Source organism: Chamaea fasciata, unplaced genomic scaffold, assembly GCF_029207755.1.
Source record: "Chamaea fasciata isolate MVZ Bird 193981 ecotype frontalis unplaced genomic scaffold, bChaFas1.0.hap1 SCAF_139, whole genome shotgun sequence".
Classification (NCBI taxonomy): Eukaryota; Metazoa; Chordata; class Aves; order Passeriformes; family Sylviidae; genus Chamaea; species Chamaea fasciata.
In genome coordinates this window covers 65,325-83,001 of record NW_027094224.1, presented here as the reverse complement: position 1 = coordinate 83,001, position 17,677 = coordinate 65,325, and the positions used below count along the sequence as shown (strand labels likewise).

Here is a 17,677-nt window from a genome sequence, read left to right as displayed (position 1 = left end):
GAATTTTGGAGGAATTTTGGGTCCAAACGCAGGAACTTGTGGAATTTCGGGTCAAAGGGTGGGAATTTTGGGTAATTTTGGGTCCTAACTTGGGAATTTGGGGAATTCTTTTTCCTAGATATCCTCTTCAAGTTCTCGGTGAGTGGCAGCACGGCACGGGCAAGTCCTGCCTGCTGCACAACTTCATTGAGAGCAAGTGTAGGAATTTCTGTGAATTTTCAAGGATTTTGGCAGTTCTAGGGGGTCGTGGGATTTTTGGGAATTTTGGAGGGATTTTTTTTCATTTTGGGGGACGTCTTGTGTATTTTGAGGGGATTTTTGAGGTATTTTTAGGACTTTTGGGGTGGTGTTTTTGCATTTTTAGAGTGTTTTCTGTTGCTGTTTGCGGGCTTTGGGGAATATGTTGGGAATTTTGAGAAATCTGAGGAGTTGGGGGATTTTTAGATAATTTTGGAGAATTTTTGGGGAGTTTGGGGGGTTTTTAAAATATTTCTGGACATTTTTAGGATTTGGATTTTTTGGTTTTTTTCTTTTATTTTCTGGGTGATTTTTGTTGGTGTTTAGGGAAATTTTTGGACTTTTTTGGGGATTTGGGAAATTCTGGGTAGTCTGGGAAATTTTGGGAATATTACTGGAATTTTTGCAGGCATTTTCTGGGTTTTTTTCTTTTTTGAGCTATTTTGAGGCTTTTTTCAGTTTGTTTTTTTCTATAGTTTTCCTTTTGTATGCAGTTTTGGGGGGATTTTTTTTTTTTAAATTTTTTGGGAATTCTGTGTCTCCGGGCGCTCCCCCATCCTGCGGCATTTTGGGCAATTTTCTGTCACTCTTGGGTCATTTTTGGTCACGCTTTGGGTCATTTTCAGCCGTATTTTGTAATTTCAGTGGCATTTCTAGTCAGTTTGGGGTCATTTGGGGGCCATTTTGTGGCCATGTTCTGTCACTTTTCGGGCATTTTTGGTCTCTTTAGGGGCGTTTTTGGTGCGGTTCGAGCCATTTTTTGCCGGTCTCAGTCCCGGTCTCCGGGCGGTGCCGGTCCCGGTGCCGGTCCCGGTGCCGGTCTTGGTCCCGGAGCGCTCCCGGCGCCAATCTCGTTCTCAGTCCCCGTCCCTGGGCGGTGCCAGTCTCGGGGCTGGTTCCGCTGCCGCTCTCGGTCCCGCTCTCGGTCCCAGTCCCGGAGATTTTAGGCGGGTTTGGGTAATTTTAGGCCAAACTGGGCAGGTTTAGGGTGGATTTTCGGCCCCTTTGGATGATTTTAGGCCAAATCTGGTGGGTTTTAGGGTGGGCTTTAGGTACATTTCATTGATTTTAAGCCAAACCAGGTCTTTTCAGGGTTGATTTTACGCCCTTTTTAGGAGTTTTAAGGGGATTTTTTGCCATTTTGTGTGGATTTAAACCAGTCGGGGCAATTTTAGACGATATTGGTTGGTTTTAGACCCCTTTAGATGATTTTATCCCCAACGGGCTGATTTTAGACCGAACCCTGTGGCTATAGGGTGGCTTTTAGTGCCCTTTGGGTGATTTTAGGCCACTTTGTGGGGATTGCAGGCCTCTTAGGGTGATTTGAGGCCAAACCTGATCCGTGTTAGGGTGGATTTTAGGCTCTTTTGGAGAAATTTAGGCGCATTTTGGTGATTTTAAGCGAACCCGGGCGGTTTTAGGACCGCGGGTCGCCTTCGCCCCGACTCTTTCCCCTCACGATTCCCGCCCTGTCCTTGACCCCGCCCCTTTCCCGCCCCAGTTCCCGCCCTTTCCTTGGCCCCGCCCTCCCAGTCCGGAGTCAGGCACGGGGGAGGAGGAGGAGGAGGGAGGGAGGAAGAGGCGCAGCGGCGGCAGGAGCGGGAGGAGAAGACGAGGGGAGGGAGCGGCGGCTCCAGCGCTCCCTGAACTGGCGGCACCGCCGGGATCATCGCCCCCATCCCGCAGGTGGCCGGGGAGGGGGAGCTCGCCCCAAATATCCCGGGAGGTCCCTGGGTTTGGGGTTTGTTGGGGGGATGTTTGGAGCTCGCGGGGATCCAAAGCCGAGCAGCAGATGCCCCTCGGGGGGACATCGGGCGCTCCCCGGGAGGTGTTTTTGGGGTGTCCCGGTGTCGGCAGAGCCCCGGCGGTGGCGGGGGGACACGGGTTTGGGGAGCCCGGGAGAGCCGCCGCTTCCCTGAGCGGGAGCCCAGAGAGAGGAGAGCCCAGAACCGCAAAGCGGGGACCCTGAGAGGGGGGGGACCCCTGGGATTGCCGGGACCCCGTTAGGGGCTGGAGGGGCGGGATGGCCGGGAAGGGGGTTCGGGAGTCGCGGTGCTGGAAGTGGCTGCTCCCGGTGTAAGCCCAGTCACTCCCAGTATCCGTAGGTGGGGAGACAGAAGAGGGGGGAGCTTTAAGGGTTCCTGGGACTCCCAGCAGCCCGGGGAGGGTGGGGACTGAATAGATGAGGGACCCCAATAAAAGTGTGACCCCCCAACAGCGTGGACAGGGGGGAACTAGTTTGGGCCTTGGAGCTGCAGGTGGACACAGGCAGCTGCTTCTGCTCCCTCTGTGTGTCCCCGTGTTCAGCAGTGCTGCTCCATCAGTCTGTGCCCAGCAACGGGGAAAAGCCTCAGCCCTGCAGGGCCAGCGGGAAGGGAGCTGCTCCATACAGGAACAGGGAACAAAGGAAACACATTCTTTAGGATGTGTTTTCTGTTAAAAAAAAAAAAAAGGATGAAAAAAAAAGAGAAAAGAGAAAACCGGAAAAAATACAAAAGATAAAAACTGCCCCAAAACCGTGTAGTTAAAAGTCTTCCATAAGTGTGGATTAAAAAGATGTAAGTGATGTTTTGAAATGAGAACTCAGTTGCTTTGTAAATGTGCTCATGGCAAGGATTCATCAGCTGCATTCTTTTGCAGATGTTGGAATTATTTCCTAATATGAAGTAAATTTAAACTTAAAGCAATAGGAAATTGAAAGATGGATTGTGCACAACTGCATCTTGAGTGTAAAAATTTGGCAGTTTGAAACTTGGAGCAAAAGTGTTGCAAATGAAAGTTTTAAATCCCAATGGATTGTGTGACAGCAGTTTTTCCTATACTATGTGTTGCAGCCCAAGGATTTCATCAGTGGGGTGGTGGGTGCTTTTAGCTTTGTCCTGGGCCACTCTGGGATGTCATGAAACAGGACTTCACCTGCCACCAGCCCGCGTTTCCCTCTGCCACCCCAGCTCCGTGGACCTTGTGTCCCCCAAAGCAGACACAAAGTTTTCCTGCTGCTCTCCCTTTGCACAAATCCACAGAGAGCTGGGATTGTTCCAAGTCTTGTCTCTCCATTGTGCCACATTCCTAAAGAACCAGCAGCCCATCCCGATGAATACAGCGAGTTACACTGATGGTTGTCAGCTCCATTTCCTGCCTAGAAATCCTGAAACTGCTTCTAAATGCTGCTCTCCTCAGCTCTTAGACACCTACTCACACAAAGCTGGGAAAAAATCCCCTGGCTTCCAGCTTGCAAGTGAGCCAAAGTTAGAGCTCTGTGGAAAATCTCTATCCATCCCTATCCTTTTAATACATCTGTATGTGGGGTGTGCATGGATGTGTCTTGTATAGAAAGGAAGGAGTGCACAAGCACCATGCCTGACACTTTCCCTCTCTGTGTTCATTCCATACCCATAGGTACAAAGACATAATGGAAACCCTGGCGCAGACAGAGCCTTCTGTGCATGGATACAGAGACATCCAAGAGCCCCTTGGTCATCCTGCTGGAAGGACGACAAAAAGGGAGTGGGAACTCAGCAGTGAGGAGAGCTGAGGGCTGGAGAGCAGCTCTGAATGACACTAAAATGTCTCTGGGCCACTGAGACATTGCTACTCTTCAGCCAGTGCCAGTCCCTAAGCCTGGGACTCAGTCTTCCTCATGCTGAGGGGCACCAAGAAAGGCAACAGTGTGATGGAGACTGGCATGGGCTGGGAACTCACTGGGGAAAAATAGAGAGCATTGTGAAGGAAAAGGCAGGTGGAGGACAGAACTGTTCAGAGAAGAGCTGAGCTACAGCTTGAGCAAGCTTAAAAATGTCATTTGGGGCCATCCCAGATTGATTTCATTTCAGAAGGTATTGAAGAAGTTTATTTTTTGGGCGGTATCATGTTTTCTCTTGGAGATGTACACTCTGCAAACTTGAGCCGCATTGCCAAAATGCTCAAGGCAAGTCTCTGCTGCAGGGCACACCGTTTCTTCTTTGGCTGATCCCGGCCCGGTGCTGAGCCCAGCAGAGCCCTGGCAGAGCCCAGAGCAGCCTCAGCACCCGCAGAGCCCGGCTGCAAGGACAGAAACCAGAAACCGCCCGTCAGCTGAAGGCTCCTGTGCCCTTGTCCCAGCCGCCCGCGGTGCCCAGGCCACGCTGGCCGTGCTCAGGGCTGGGCCCAAAGCTGCCCATCATTGCTAGCAGGACGTGTGCCCAGCCTGCAGCCAGCCACGGTGCATCCAGCCCTCAGCAGCTGCCCAGAGCAAGATGCTCCTGTGCTGGCTGCCATCTCCCAAAAGCTCTTACCCCACCCGTGCCAAGAAGACGGGGACCCACCTCACGCCATCCGCCGCTGGAAGAAAAGCTGCTCCCAAACCACGTCCTCAGCCTTCTCCTAGGGCGCGGCCCACCCACGCCACAGCTGGTCCCAAGCACTTCCCAATCCAGACTGGACACCACCTAGAACACTTCCTTTAGAAAAACAAACAACAAATTAACAGACAAAAAGGGGAAACAAGGGAAAAGTTAAAAGATGTGATCTCTGTCAGGGGCTTGAGGAAGGGCCAATTCCGACATGCTTGGGAAAAACCCACCTACCAGTGAGGGAAGCCCGTGCTTTCACTCTTCCCCCCTGCACTGCCCCCCAAAATAATGGTGATCCTAAAGCAAACAAGGGCAGTGGAGCAGCCCAAGCCCTTCCTTGCCTGCCAAGCAAAGCAGCCCATGGACAGGCTCTGGAGTCCCACCTCTGCTCCCACCTTGGGGGTTTGTTTGTGTCGGGCTGGCTGCCCCAGCCCCAGCCCAGGGCACGGTGGGTGGTGGGGGCTGTTGGCAGGGCCAGGAGCCAACTCCCATTTCGTAACCACCCCAGCCTGTGCCCCCAGCCCTGCCAAAAAGCAGCTTGGCAGCCCACTGAACAATCAGTTGGACCTGCCCCAGCAAAGGGAGGAACCTGTGGTTCCTGGACAGGCCGTGCAATGCCCAAATCTGGGAGCATCCCCCTGTGCGTGGACTCATCTGCAAATTGGCTGTGGAGCCTGGCTTTGAAGAAGATGCCAGAATCGAAGTCAATCATCTTCACCTTTGTGGTGGCCAGGTCCCAGAAGAGGTTTTCATCCTTGATGCTGTCCTCGCTGTCTCCAGCAGCAGCAGCCCCACATTGTCCAGCTTCTCCAGGGGCTCCTTCTCGTTCCCTGGGGGTGAGACCAGGCTCTCAGGGCTCTGCCCAGGGCCCCAGCTGTCAGTGAACCAGGACAAGCAAAACCAGCCTGGATGGCAGCCACCAGTGCTGGGCAGAGCAGCTCGGCTCCAGCACGAGGGCTGCCTGTGCCCATCCCATGAGCCCTGCGCAGTGACACAGGCAGGACAAAAAGTCTGGGTTGCTCTGCTTCTGATCGCCAAGGCATGTGTGCAGCTGGAACTTACCAGGGCCCTGCATCAAAGTGTGCCTGTGGCTCTCTCCCTTCTTCTAGGGCAGATGAGTATCCTGCATCCAAGGATCACAGAACAGGTCTTCTAATGAGGGCCTGTCCAAGGAGTGCACTGATAAACACCACCTGATCAGATCTTGGCAATCTGGGGAGAGAAACCAGAAGCCGCCAGTCAGTTGGAGAAAGCTCCTGTCCCACTATTCCCATGCCCAGGCCATGCTGCATGTGCTCAGAGCTGGGCCTAAACTTTCCCACCCATTCCCTGTTTTGGAGGAGATCAGGAGAGCAGGACATGTGCCACCTCCTCAGCAGCTGCCAGAGCAGGATGCTCACAAGCCAACTGCTGTTTCCCAGCACCGGTATTCCCCCCGTGCCCAGAGATGAGCATCCACCTTGAGAGAGCCGTTGTGGCAGGGAGAGCTGATGGCCCCAGCTGATCTTCTGACCCCTCCTGAAAGGGTGTCTTCCACAGACCATCTGGTGCAGCAGGATGCCCAGGGACCAGATGGTAGCTGGCTCGCCATAGTACCAGCCACAGTGGGTCCATTCCGGGGGGCTGTAGGATGGTGTTCCTATGGAATACAGATGGAGTTCATCAGGGGGATGCTGCTGCTCCCAGAGCCTGGCCCCAGCATCCCTGGGCATGCGGGGGCTGCACCAGTGGCACGTGGGGTGACCTGCTGCTCTCTCACCAGCACCAGTGACTTGTTTACAAACTCAGGGTTGGAAAAAAAGCTACTAGTGTCGGAAGGGGGCAGCGGAAGCCGTGGCAAGGCCTGGCCATGACATCCAAAGGAAAAACCCACTCGGCGCCGGGGAAAAACCATGCCCTCATCCTCCCTGCCTGCATTGCCCCAAAAAACATTATGAAGCCAGGGCAAATAAGGCAGGCAGAGCAGCCCAAGCCCATTCTTGCCTGCACACCAAACTGGCTGCTGCACTGCTTCTAGCCCCCGCTTCTCTGCTACTCTCACCCACAGGTGTTTTTGTCGAGCTGCCTGCCCCAACCCCAGCGCCAGTCCTGGGCAGAGTGGCTGGCAAAGGCTGCCAGCAGGGCTGGAAGCTGGCCCCCCACACACCCCTGCTCAAAAGCCACCTGGCTGAAGACTCAGTGCCGTGTCTGGCAGCAAAAGGGAGAGTCCCTGCTGCCACACCCAGGCTGGGCCATGAGATGCTGGGACCGGGAGCACAGTCCTGCGTGGGCTCACCTGCAAATTGAGTGTATGCTGTCTTTTGCAGGTAGGTGCCACAGCCAAAGTCAATCAATTTGGCCTGCCCGGTAGCCAGGTCAACCAAGATGTTCTGGGGTTTGATGTCCCTGTGCAGGACCCCGCAGCTGGTGCAGTGCCGCACAGCTTCCAGGACCTGGCGGAACAGCTCCCGCGCCACCTCCTCGGACAGGAACCTCCGTGCCCGAATGAAATGCTGGAGGTCCTGACACCGCTCCGGGCGCTCCAGCACCATCACGATGTCGTTGGAGAGCTCCACCCACTCCAGCAGCTGGACCACACCAGGGAAGCCAGTGGAGACCCTGTCCAGCAGCACGATCTCCAGCGGTGCGCTGGTGCCGTTGGGCTGTGGGAGGACCACGATGCCGTCAGTGGGGCTGAGGCCCTGCCAGGGGTGGGGAAGCGCTCACCCTGCCCGGGATGTTCTGCACCCTCCAGTGGCCGCACGCCCGCTCTCCCTCGAGGCGTCCTGGCGGATTCCACCCTGCCGGGCCTCGGCTCGTCCCCGCCCGGCACGCCCCGGCTTCTCCCGCTGGCCCCCGCTCACTCACCAGCTCTCCCCAGTGCTGGACACGGTTCCGTGGCACCCTTTTGATGGCCACCTGCAAGGCAAGGGGAGCAGCGGGCTGAGCTCACCGCCCGCCCTGCCCAGCCCCATCCTCTTCCTCCTCCTCCGCCCTTCTCCTCCTCCTCCTGCACCCCCTCCTCCTGCGCCCGCCGCTCACCGGGGCGCCATCCGAAAGCCGCGTCGCCGCGAAGACAGTTCCGAAGCCGCCGCGCCCCAGCAGCGAACCCAGCCGGTACAGCTCCTGGAGGCCCTGCTGCGCCTTCCCTGCCGGAGAGACGCGGCTGTCAGCGCTCGGCCTGGGGCCAGGAACGGCCCCTGAGCGCCCCTCAACCACCCCAGGCCGGGCATCCCCAGGCGTTCGCTCCTGGGAAGGCGACACTGGCGGCTCGGGGCCGGCGGCCGCGCCGGCCAGCGGCGGAGCTCGGGCCGGGGAAGGCGCAGCGCAGGCGGCGGGAGCGGCCGCGCCGCGTGTGTCCGCGGGGCCCGGGAGGGGCCGGGGCCGGGCTCGGAACAGGCGGAGGCAAAGCGCGGCGATACTGTCCCTGGCCCAGGCACCGATCCCCGCCCAGCACCGCCATCGCCAGGACAGCCAGAGGCGGGCGGAGGCGAGAGCGCGGTGGGAGGCCCGGGGGCGGGGACGGGGCAGCCCCGCCCGGGGCCGGGGGCGGGCCGGGGGCATGGCCCGGCCCTGCAGGGGAGAGGGACACTGGGAGAGGAGGGGGACACCGGGACAGGGAGACTGGGCGCGGGTGTGGGACTGCAGGAGAGGGAGAGGAGAAGCAGGAGGGAGTCGCAAGAGGAGCTTTTTTTTTTTTTTGCTGCTGCCGCTGCTGCCGCTGCTGCCGCTGCTGCCGCTGCAACTGAAGCCCCGGGGCCGTTTTTCCCCGGGTCCGTTTGTCCGTTGCCCGCTCAGCCCCACGCCGAGCCCCGCGCGGCCCGGGGGCAGCCCCTGAGCCTTCCAAACACGGGAACTTTGCCCCGTTGAGCCAAGACCCAGAGCCTTGACTCCTGCACTGTGGCAGAGCAATCCCCTTGGCTGCTGCTGTGCATTGTCCCTGCTGAGGGTCACACACTGTCAGAGAACATTCCTTGAATGCAGAATTCGTACCTGGCCCAAGCACTGCACTTGCGTCTCCAGCATTGCTTTCCAAGAAAAACGGGGGTAGGCAAATTGTGTGTAGCTCATGGTATTTTACAGCGTCTAAAACTTGCCAAGTCATGGATCTTAGAGGTGAGATCCATTTGTAGTTAATGGAATGGAGAAGTAGTGCAAAATGGAAAAAGGGAGCATAGAAATAAATAGAGAAAACCATCTTGGATTGGTTCTTTCCATTTTTGTTTCATTTTTTAAAAGCTGTTTCAGCTTTCCCAGAATCTTCTCCACAGTCCTGTCTGCTCTTTCCAAGAACCCTTCCTGGAGAACGAGCTGCAGCTTCTGTCACTAAATGTCCTACCAACGGCAGCAAGTTTGTGAAGGAAAATAAAAAATGGTTTTACAAATATATTAACGGCAAAAGGAAGGCTAAAAACCGACCTTTGTTCTCTGCTGGATGTGGGAGGGAACTTAGGAACTGCAGATGAGGCGATGGCAGAAGTGCTTAACGCCTTCTTTGCCTCAGTCTTTAGTGGGAATATGGCTTGTCCTCAGGACAGCTGCCCTCCTGGGCTGGTAGATGGTGTCAGGGAATAGAATGGTGCCCCTGTTATCCAGGAGGAGGCAGCCAGAGAACTGCTGAGCCAAATCGATGTTCACAGATCTGTGGGCCCAAGTGGGATCCACCACAGGGTGATGAGGGAGCTGGCAGATGAGCTTGTGAAGCCGCTCTCCATCATTTACCAACAGTCCTGGCTCACTGGTGAGGATCCGGAGGACCGGAAACTGGCCAGTGTGACAGCCATTCACAAAAAGGGTGGGAAGGAGGAACTGGTAAATAGAGGCCAGTTAGCCTGACCTCAGTACCCGGTAAGGTCACGGAGCAGTTTATATTGAGTGTCATCATGCAGCACCTACAGGACGGCCCGGGTATCAGAGCCAGCCAGCACGGGTTTAGGAGGGGCAGGTGTTGTTTGACCAACCTGCCTCTTCTATGAACAGGTGACCTGCGTGGTGGATGTGGGACAGGCTTTGGATGTTGTCTGTTTGGACTTCAGCAAGGCCTTTGACACTGTCTCCCACAGCACACTCCTGGGAAAGCTGGCGGCCCACGGCTTGGACAGGAGCACTCTTTGCTGGGGAGGCAAAGGCAGAGGGTGGTGGGGAATGGCGCCGCATCCAGCTGGCAGCCGGTCACCAGTGGTGTTCCTCAGGGGTCTGTTCCTCGGGGCTCCTGGACTCAGCCCCAAATCCACCGGATAAAAAACCACCGAAATCCCCGCGGAGCTCTTGGTCTTCCTTCAGTTGTCTTCAAGTCTCCATGGCTTGTGCAGCTGCGTGGAATCAGTTCGGAATTCTCTTAAGGAGGAAGATATCAAAGCGCACCTCGTGATTTTTGGTTTTTTAATTGCAGGAGTATTTTTTTTATTTTTCATTTCATTGAAGAGTTGACTGAAGCATTCTTTAGGTGATCTTGGTTCTGAATGTCTCCTTAGGAGTTCTGAGCACAGCGAAGAATGAGCCCCTTGCAGGCTGACCCTGTTTGGACAACCTGCTTCTCACCCAACCTCACCACGTGTGACATCACCCACCTTGGACTGCGCTCCCAAAACATAAAAGAAAATTCAGCATTTTTTAATAAAAACAAACTTATGTAAATAATAAAATTAGAAATTTATTTTTCAGTTTTATAATAACATTTTTCTATATTTTATTACCTAATTTTTATATTGACATTAAAAAATCAATATATTTTTAGGAACAAAAAAAGCTATTGGTCATTGGTTCTAAGTAACACACTTCCCTTCATGAATTGCTTGACCACTACTGGCAATTGATTTCTTCTTCTTCATGCTGATTTGCTCTGTTTTTAGTCCTTTTGTCATCTTCTTTAGCATTTTCTCAGACAGGGTAAAAGGGGCCACTTTGGGGTTCATGGAGACATTTCTGGGGCACATTTGGGGCAGGGAATTTGGAGAGAACTTGAGGGTCTGGAGGACACATTTGGGAAGCGGGTGGACACTTGGAGGGGCACTTAGGGATTCTGTCGGACAATTCGGGGTCCAGGGGGGCACTTGGAGGTCAGGGAGGGGAATCCGGGGCCCTTCGGGGTCCGGGCGGGCACCTGGGGGGCTCTGAGGGGACTCTCTGTGGCGCAGGGGATGATGGGAGTTGTAGGCGCGGGTAGAACAGGGTTGAACGGCGCCGCGGAGCATCACGGGAGGTGGAGGCGCAGCTCCAATGGCTGTCGGCGGGGCGCGGGGCATGATGGGAGATGGAGTCACGGCTGGAGTAGCGCTCCGAGTGCGCCGCGGAGCATGCTGGGAGCTGTAGTCCCGGAAGTGGCTCGAACGGGGCGTCTGGGGCTCCGGGAAGGCGCTTTGGGGACACTTTTGTGTCCGAGCCGGGGTTTGAGGTCCTCGGGGGGAACGTGTACGGCTCGGGAGCACTTGCGGGGAGCTTGGGGAGCTGTCACCGAGCTCTCTAGGGCGCGGGGCGGGGCAGGAGTTTTTAGGCGCAGAACCGTGTTCCGAGGGGCTCCGAGGCCAGGGGGGATGATTGGAGATGAATTCCCTGAAGTCGCTCTAAGGGGAATCTGTGGGGTCGGAGCGTTCAAGGGATCCGGGGACGCTTTGGGGGCGGGCGAATGGGCGCTGAGGGAACAGTTGGGGATCCTGGAGGGGCTGGGGGACACTTGTTCACTTCAACGTGTTTATTTACTTATGAAACATACGTATTGTATTTAAAACTTAATATTCCATAGGTATGGGTTCTATAGGCGTAGATATCAATTAGCCTAAGTGCAAAACCTAATATTCCATGTAAGAATGATGTTCTCTACTGTTAAAAGCAAAATTAACCAAAACAAACAAAAAGGAGAGGGTTAACCATTAATGAGAAAGGAACAGAAAAGGTTGTTATGCCACTGTAAACTTTCACTCTGAGTCTACATTTCAAATGATACAGGTGACCCATCTGAAGGAGGATTTCTCCTCAGGAGAAATGTCTTTCTAAAAGTTTCCTTTGTTGCCAGGAGCTGCCTCTGTGCCAGGAGCCCGGCCCAGCTCAGCAGCACAGAAACAGCACAAGGACTTGAACGACCCTCCCGTGGATTTGGTGTTTCCATTCAACTCTGTCCCTGAAAGAGTGTTCCAAAAACTTCTCAAGAGCTCAAAGGTAAATTAAAACACTGAAGTTTTTTGCCGTTTTAATGGGACACACAGAGAGACCCAATGGAGAAAGTGTCCCCAGGTTCCATCACTGCAGGCACTGGTGACAGGTGGGGACAGACAAGGCAAAGGTGTCTCTGGTGCTGAGCAAACCTGGATGTGTTCCATGAATCCAAAAGGCCAAGGCCTGAGCCCCGGCCCCTGGCAAGGCAGGGATCTGTGGGGCAGGGATCTGTGGGGCAGGGAACTGTGGGTCAGGGCTCTGTGGGTCACAGATCCGTGGGTCAGGGCTCTGTGGGTCAGGGCTCAGCCGTGGGTCAGGGCTCTGTGGGTCCGGGATCTGTGGGTCCGGGCTCTGTGGGTCAGGGCTCAGCCGTGGGTCACAGATCCGTGGGTCAGGGCTCAGCCGTGGGGCTCACCGTGGCAGGGGTTGCTCAGGAGGTCACTCGGGGGGCGCCGGATCCTATGGGGCGGCTCCAGCGGCTCCTGTGGGGCAGAGACGGGGGCGGGACAATCTGTGGGGCAGGAGCCATCTGGGGGGCGGGGATGGGATCTGTGGGGCGGGATTTGGGATTCGGGATCTATGGGGCAGAGGGGGGATCCCTCAAAATTCCCACAAAAATCCCCAAATTTCCCAAAAACTCCAAATTTCCCCCCCAAAAAATTCCAATTTTTTCCTCGAAAAAATTCCCAAAATTTTCCCCCAGAATTCCCAAAATTTCCCAATTTTTCCCAATTTTTCCCAATTTTTTCCCAATTTTCCCCCATTTTTCCCAATTTTTTCCCAATTTTCCCCCATTTTTCTCAATTTTTCCCAATTTTTTTTAATATTCCGCACGTTTCCCACAGAATCCTCAAAAAATTCCCCCAAAATTCCCCAAAATTTTCCACAAAAAGTCCCAAATCTTTCAAATCCCCCCAAATGTTCCCAATTTTTTTCCAATTTTCCCAAATTTTGGGGTTTTTCCCCCAAATTTCCCCAAAAATCCCCCTAAAAACGACCCCAAACCATCAAAAAATCCCAAAATTTTCCTGATTTTCCCACAAAATCCCCTAAAAATTCCCCCCAAAATCCCCAAATTCCCAATTTTCACCCCAAATCTCCCAAAATTTCCCCAAAATTCTCCCAGATTTCCCAAATCCTCCATTTTCCCCCCAGAATTCCCCTAAAAACGACCCCCAAAATCCCAAATTTCCCCCAAATTCTCAAATTTTCACCCCAAATTTCGGGGTTTTCCCCCCAAAACTTTCCGACCTCGAGGGCCACCGGTGGGCGCTCTGCGGGGAGAGAATTTGCCAGATTTTGGGAAAATTTGGGGGAATTTTGGGGAGTTTTGAAGGAATTTTGGGAGAATTTTGAGGATTTGGGGTCATTTTGGGGCAAATTTGGGGGAATATTTTGGGAAATTTGGGAGAATTTGGGGGAAATTTCAGGTAATTTGGAAAAAATTGGGGGGAAATTTTGGGGGATTTTGGGAGGAATTTGGGAAAAAAATTGGGACTTTTTGGGGGAAATTTGGGGGGTTTTTTCCGGAAATTTTGGGGTTATTTGGGGGAATTTTGGGAAAATTTGGGAATTTTAGGGGGAAATTCGGGGGATTCAGAGGAATTCGGAGAAGGAATGGTGAAATCCTGGGAATTTTTGGACCATTTTGGGTCATATCGGGAGAAATTTTGGTTGATTTGGGAGGGAAATTTGGGAATTTTGGGGGACTATTTGGGACTTTTGAGGAAATTTTGGGAATTTTTTTTGATTTTGGCTAAATTTGGGAGAATTTGGAGGATTTTTGAAAAAATTTTGAGAATTTTGGGGAATTTTTGACAAAATTTTGGGAAATTTTTTTGGATTTTGGTAAAATTTGGGGAATTTTTGAGGAAATTTTGGGAATTTTTGTGGGCTGTTTTTGGGGGGAAATTCAGGAGAATTTTGGTCGATTTTGGGGGGATTTGGGGACAATTTTGGGGGAGATATTTGGGGAATTTTGAAGAATTTTGAGGGATTTTTGAAGAAATTTTGGGAATTTTTGGGGGGATTTTGGTAAAATTTGGGGATTATTTGGGACTTTTGAGGAAATTTTGGGAATTTTTTTAGATTTTGGGGAAATTTGAGGGGAATTTTGGGGATTTTTGGGGAAATTTGGGGCGGATTTTTGGGGGGGGAAATTCGGGACAATTTTGGGGTCATTTGGGGCCTCGGTGTATCCCGTCGTGCCCCGCGGCGCCGCTTTGCTCCTCAGCGTACAAATGACGTCACCCGCGTTTATTTCGCCTCTCATTTGCATAAATTTACATAAGGCTGGCGCCTCGGTGAGGTGGGCGGGGTCAGAGCCACGCCCAGGTGCCTCCCAGTACAAACCAGTAACTCCCAGTCCCCGTGGTCAGTGACGTCATTCGCATTTATTTGTGCTCCCATTTACATAAATTTGCATATCGGCGCAGTGGGCGGGGTCAGAGCCGTGTTGGCCCCTCGCACTCCCTCCCAGTACAACCCAGTAACCCCCAGGGCCCGCCCAGTTTGCCCCGCCCTTGTTGTCACTCCATATAAGGGAATGGGGCATGGCCTGACGAGGGGCGTGGTCAGTTCACCTTTTGGGGGGGCAAAGGTTACACCACGCCCAGAAACCCCGAAACCAGTTTAAACCAGTATAAACCAGTAACCCCCAAACCCACTCCCAGTCCATCCCAGTATAAACCAGTGACCCCAGACCCACTCCCAGTTCATCCCAGTATAAACCAGTGACCCCAAACCCACTCCCAGTCCATCCCAGTATGAACCAGTGACCCCAAACCCACTCCCAGTCCATCCCAGTATAAACCAGTGACCCCAAACCCACTCCCAGTCCATCCCAGTATAAACCAGTGACCCCAAACCCACTCCCAGTTCATCCCAGTATAAACCAGTGACCCCAAACCCACTCCCAGTTCATCCCAGTATAAACCAGTGACCCCAAACCCACTCCCAGTTCATCCCAGTATAAACCAGTGACCCCAAACCCACTCCCAGTTCTTTCCAGTATAAACCAGTGCCCCTCAGTCCCCGTCCCAGTGCCCTCACCTGTCCGTACTGGTTTGAACTGGGATCTCTCGATGCTCGGTGGCCTCCAGGGAGTGCCTCAGCACCAGGGCCTGGCGCTGGGGGACCCTGGGAGTTACTGGTTTATACTGGTTTGTACTGGTTTGTACTGGGTTATACTGGTTTGTACTGGTTTGGGGGTTTTCCTTACTGGTTTGTACGGGGAGGGGGTTTAGGGGTCACTGGGATGAAGTGGGATGAACTGGGAAGGGATTTGGGGTGACTGATTTGTACTGGTTTATACTGGTTTGGGGTTTTTCTTTACTGGTTTGTACTGGTTTGTACTGGGAGGGGGTTTGGGGTTTTTTGGGATTTTTGGGGAGAATTTTGGGGATTTTGGGGCATCAAAAATCCCAATTTTGAGTCGGAATTTTGGGTGAATTTGGGGGATTTTGGGGCTTTTAAAATCCAAATTTTTAGTGGGAATTTTGGGGTGAATTTTGGGGGTTTTGGGGCTCCTAAAAATTCCAATTTTTGGGTGAATTTTGGGGATTTCCCAATTTTTAGTGGGAATTTTGGGGTCATTTTTGGGGATTTGCGGGCTCCAAAAATCTCAATTTTAGTGGGAATTTTCGGGGATTTTGGGTGGGAATTTTGGGGTGAATTTGGGTAATTTTGGGGCTTCAAAAATCCCATTTTTCAATCAGAATTTTGGGGTCATTTTTTGGGATTTTGGAGGTCTGAAATCCTGATTTTTGTGGCGAATTTTTGGGTCATTTTTTGGGATTTGGGGGCTCTGAAATCCCGATTTTTAATGGGAATTTTTGGGGTCATTTTTGGGGCATTTTGAGTGAATTTTGGGGGATTTTGGGGCTCTAAAAGTTCCAAATTTTAGTGGGAATTTTGGGGTGAAATTAGGGGATTTTGGGACTTTAAAAATTCCATATTTTGGGTGAATTTTTGAGATTTTTGGGGCTCTAAAAATCTCAATTTTTAGTGGGAATTTTGGGTTTTTTGAGAAATTTTAGTTGGGAATTTTGGGGATTTTGGGGCTTTAAAAATTCCCCCTTTCAGCAGGAAATTTTGGGGTGAATTTTGGGGATTTTTGGGCTCTAAAAAATCTCAATTTTAGTGGGAAATTTGGGTGGGAATTTTGGGGTGAATTTGAGGGATTTTGGGGCTTAAAAAATCTCAGTTTTCAGTCGGGATTTTGGGGTAATTTTTTTGGATTTTGGGGCTCTGAAGTCCCGATATTTAGTGGGAACTTTTGGGGTCATTTTGGGGGCATTTTGGGTGAATTTTTGGGGATTTTGGGGCTCTAAAAATCCCAATTTTTAGTGGAAATTTTGGCGTTTTTTGAGGGATTTTAGGTGGGAATTTTGGGGTGAATTTTTGGGGGGATTTTGGGGCTCTGAAAATCCCAATTTTTAGTGGGAATTTTGGGGTGGATTTTGGGGATTTTGGGGCATTAAAAATCCTAATTTTTAGTGGGAATTTTTGGAGTAAATTTTTGGGATTTTGGGTGGAAATTTTGGGGTGAATTTTGGGGATTTTGGGGCTTTAAAAATTCCAATTTTTGGGTGAATTTTTGGGATTCTTTGGGCTCTAAAAATCCCAATTTTTACTGGGAATTTTGGGGTCATTTTTGGGGATTTGGGGGCTCCAAAAATCCCAATTTTTAGTGGGAATTTTGGGGTTTTTTGAGGGACTTTAGGTGGGAATTTTGGGGTGAATTTGGGGGATTTTGAGGCTTAAAAAATCTCCGTTTTCAGTGGAAATTTTGGGGTCATTTTTAGGGATTTTGGGGGGAAATTTTGGGGTGAATTTAGGGGATTTTTGGGCTTTAAAAATCTCAAATTTTGGGGGGAATTTTGGAGTAAATTTTTGGGATATTGGGTGGAAATTTTGGGGTGAATTTAGGGGATTTTGGGGCTTTAAAAATTTGTTCTGGGTTGAAGTATATTCTATCACCATCTTCATGAACTGTTGAAACCAGGTGAGGCAGTGCTCCCTGCCTCCTCCACTCTGGCTTATCTTCTGTTAATGGGCCCATCAACACCTTTGCTGCACAGCTCACAGATAACCCCCTCCTGGACTACCTCCTGTTAATGGGCCCATCAGGCCTTATCACATGACTCACCATCCCATTGTGAGATGCTCCGCCCAGAGGGAGAAACCAAGCATTCCAGCCTGGATATAAGCTGAGACTCTGAACACCAGAGGGACGCTTACCCACTGGATTCCCAGAGGACCCGAGCTACCAGACCTTTCTACAGGATCACTGCTTCAGGAAGACCACCTCATCTGGACTGCTTTCATCACTCCGCTCAGGTTGTCCTCTGACTCTTTCAGTGGTCTTTTGTATTATTGCATCTATTTTATTTTACTTTCTTTCCTTCTTTTCTATTAAATTGTATCTCTGACTTGGAGCCTCTCATTTGTTTTGCTTTCAAAACACTACATACTGTTTTCGTTTGTTATTAATTCTGTAGTTGTTTGGTGAGGGGGTTTTTTGTGTTTGTTTGCTTTGTATTACATACTAGTAAAGAATTGCTATTCCTATTTCCCAAATCTTTTCCAAAGAGCCTCTGATTGTAATTTTACCTGGCAGATACCTGTCTTCCCAAACCAAGACAGTACTTCACCGGTCCATATTTTCTACTGTAACTTATTAACTCCTCTGCTACCTCACTCCATGTCCAAAGTTTATAACTGCTGTTAGATTGTGTGCTAGGAGTTGTGAAAGGTGAGGAGTCAGTGGAGTCAGTGGAACCAGTTTGATCTCTTGTGTGTCCAAGAAATCTTTCAAGTCTATCTACCGAAGAGATAGATGCTATTGTTTTTGGAAGAAGAATTGCTGTTGGTTTAAGAGACTCTGGCAAACCTCGAATGAGGGGGGTCATAATCTCAGGTTTGACAGGCTGTTGCATTGGTGACTCACAGCCAGAGATTAATTTTCTTTCCTGTAT

The 17,677-nt window shown here is 51.6% G+C and overlaps 1 long non-coding RNA gene across 2 annotated transcripts; it reads left to right on the top strand.

The window, feature by feature from the left end:
* The first annotated feature begins 10,870 nt into the window (after window positions 1-10,870).
* Window positions 10,871-17,270, top strand: LOC136304649 (uncharacterized). Of its 2 annotated transcripts, none has more exons than XR_010724716.1 (3): window positions 10,871-10,941; window positions 11,560-11,702; window positions 16,705-17,270. It is a non-coding gene; the product is annotated as an uncharacterized lncRNA (long non-coding RNA). The 2 variants fall into 2 exon arrangements; XR_010724715.1 differs by having other exon boundaries at window positions 10,873-10,958.
* The last annotated feature ends 407 nt before the right edge of the window (window positions 17,271-17,677 follow it).